The sequence below is a fragment of the Pollicipes pollicipes genome, unplaced genomic scaffold, assembly GCF_011947565.3.
Source record: "Pollicipes pollicipes isolate AB1234 unplaced genomic scaffold, Ppol_2.1 Scaffold_6686;HRSCAF=7923_pilon_pilon_pilon, whole genome shotgun sequence".
NCBI lineage: Eukaryota > Metazoa > Arthropoda > Thecostraca > Pollicipedomorpha > Pollicipedidae > Pollicipes > Pollicipes pollicipes.
In genome coordinates, this window is record NW_023596921.1 from 46,104,700 (window position 1) to 46,108,057 (window position 3,358).

Sequence of the window (3,358 nt, forward strand, 5' to 3'; positions counted from 1 at the left end):
CGGTTATGCTTGCATTGTATATGACAGCGCCCCAAACCAAAAGGAAAACGTTTAGACTCTTCACCATTCCTGTGTCTGTAGCGAGCTTAAGTGTTTCAGACAGCCTTTTCTTTTCGCTGGTGGAAGCTAAAGAGCCACCCCTGGCTCCGGGGCGAGAGTTGCATTGACTACGCTGTCAAAGAAGCGAAGTTCCAGGCTCGCCTGGTGTATGGTTTGTTCTCGCGCCTGCTCGTCTTCTTTCGGAGGGGGCGAAAAGGCTATTCGAAGCCGATGCTTCTACACATCAGAGGCGGGATGCAGGAGGCAGGCATCCAGATATACGAGATCGCGATGATGCCATCAGATCAGCAGCAGCCGCCCTTAAAAGATGTGATTTCATGTCCAGTGTGTGATCAGACCCTACGCTTATACCAGAGAGGATCCTCATCCCGGGTGAGGTTAGAGCAGCATGCAGCGGAAGGAATCTCCTTAAAGGACGGATCTCTTGAAGATTTTTACGGATGGTTTTATGGGATCAGCTGGAACTGGATGTGCTCTTGTCTTAGGTGATAGTTGCCGTGGCCACCATCTCGAATGGCTATGTTTTCGACTGAGTTCACCGCCATTCTTGCAGCGCCGCAGGTTTAGTGATATCGCGAAGCACGTTTTTATCCTCAGTGATTCGACGGGCTCACTTTTATCTCTAGACCCGACCTCCGAGTCAAGCGGTTATTCCCACGTGTCTGCTCAATGTGGGGCGGCTTTCGGCTTGCGAGCGACTAGGGCTTTTTGTTAAATTCATGTGGATTCTCAGCCATGCTGGAATTTCTGTGAACGAACGTGCAGACGAGGCTGCGCTGGTGGCTAGCAGTCAGTGCCGTCCACTTTTTATTGATCCGCCAGCCCGCGACCCGCAGAAGGCTGTTACGGAAGGTGTGCAAAAACGCGGCGGAGGAGGCGGAATGCCACCAGCAGCCCCTGGAAGGAATTTAAACGCCTGACGAGTGGGACGCTTCACACCGCAAGAGCAGGTGGGAGGTCTAGGTAGACTGCGACTGGGCCAGGCGTACACAAACCGTTCGTTTCTTCCGGGCGCCAGCGCGCCTCAGTGTGTGATGGGTACGATGAACGGCTCACGCTCGAGGACGTAGTAGTAGCTCTCCGTGAAAACGGTGCAGTGAGGTGCAGTACTTTTGGACAGCGGCCCCTGCGCAGCTGGCTGGATAAGCTCCCTGCAGCGATGTAAAACTCCTCGTAGCATTGTTATCTTACGTCGATGTGTGGGATTCGCAGACGTCCTGGATCACTGTCGACAGACTCCATATATGTGAAGCTGCATTCGTGCATGAAGGCACTTGATTTTTATCTCAATTTTAGTTTGGTGAGAGCGACGTGACTGAAGGATACTCGTGACTTGACCAAATGCATGGTCTGATAGCTCATTGAGGGCACCAAAATGACCAGCATAGTCGACGCGCCCTTAGAGCACAAATAAAGTAGTTTGACCAAAGTAGCAACAGCCAGAGTAGTGTGTACTGTGGACTTTCACGGGTTATAATGTCCATGGCCGATTTCGCCTCGTCACCCACGGTGTGCCCACGTCCAACCCGCTGCCCATTCCTAATCAGCTGTGCTCACGCGCTACTCAGCCGTTTGAATTTTCCAGAACTTGAGTTCAAGTAATGGACAGTTTCAGTAAAGTACGCCGGAAGACTTATTTGTTTACGTTTATCATGGCTGAAGAGCATGTCTACCATGCTATGTATGAGTGGGACCGATTATAACTAAAGCGGCGCAAACGGCGCAAAGCCCGACATCCTCCCATCCATACCCGCCTGTGCCCACGACCTTCGTCTTACAAAACACTACCCAATGTAATCATTTCCCTCCATTCCATATGGGTTCACATGAGTTAACCAACCTGTTGAGTCCTCTAGCCCGATGTTATGGGTATATCATGCATACATTAAAAAAGACGGTGGACTCAGCATGGATGATCTTCTTGGAAGTTTTTTGGATCGATCAGATGGCTATCTTTCTGATGACTGATGGAGATATCAGATCTGATGGTTGTATCTGATATCTAAGATATACGATCTGACGCAGATGTCATCTCTTATGATCTTTGAATGAGATTCGAGCCACTGCACGGGACGTTTATGCACGGGCTTAAGTACGCTTATTGCAATCTTTCGTTTAAAATGTTACCAAAGCTCTTGCAAAAAGAAGGTGTAGGTTGTTATGTTGTATGACATTGCCAACCATAAAGAATCAACCATAGCCAACGTTCCGTTCTGCATTCGGCTTTTTGCAGTGACTGTTTTGGACAGAGTTGATATAATGACATATTTGCAACAGTCAAGTTATCACGGTACAGGTTTAACACAGATTCCACGCGTAGGCTTATCAGTCTTTGCAATGCAGACATAATGCAATCCTACCACACGTGTATCGCAATACGGGCCTACATATTCGTGGACCACATACGCCAATCTGTGACAGGCAACGGCATTCATCAGCGACATAAAGAAAAAACACTCGACGATCCGGTGCTACACGTCCTAATGGACGTGATAAAATTGGGACCATTAGGACATCCTAACACGTCCATACAGATTAAGGGTTTTACGCGCATGTGGTCAAAGTGAAGATGATATGTGACGTCGTTTTCTTTAAATGGAGCCGTATCACGGGAAAATTGATCTTTCATGACCAGAGGGGTTGTAGTTGGACTGGTAATAACTTCTATATTGGAAGATATCAATTGGATCTTTTGTTTTGGCAGTTGTGATGGACGACGTTGTGCAGTTTTTCTCACTAGCTTTGAAGCCAAGGGCATCGTTGTCTTTTTTAAGGACGTTTGATGCGTGTTCTGGTGATCTGTTTTGGTTTGTTGTTTTTCAGTGCTACAGACTGTGACGTGGGCCGGTTGATGCGATCCTCCACAGTACGCTCGTCATAATCGGCGGCAGGGATTGGCTGGACTCGCATAAGCTCCTGTGTACGAGGGGCCATGGCGGGCAGTATTGAATGGCACGATGGATGTTGTCCCGTGTCACATTGGGTCGGTGCCTGTCGGGACGTCTACCTCCACCAATTAGGCATTTGCCGGCGTCACTGGGCTTTCGGTGGACGCTGCTTGCAAAGGATCTATCTAAACCATCGACTGATGGTCCAAAAAGCCAATTGTATTCCGAATGCTTTCCGCGATGGTAATATTCAAATCTGACGTATGTTCCGGTCATACTGGAACATACTGATACTCACTGGCTACACAAAAAACTGATGTACATATGACGGACATAATTTTGAAACATGTTGGGGAGGACCGCTTAGTGAGAAATAACCAAATGTTCCCACAAAATATGTTCACAGATGG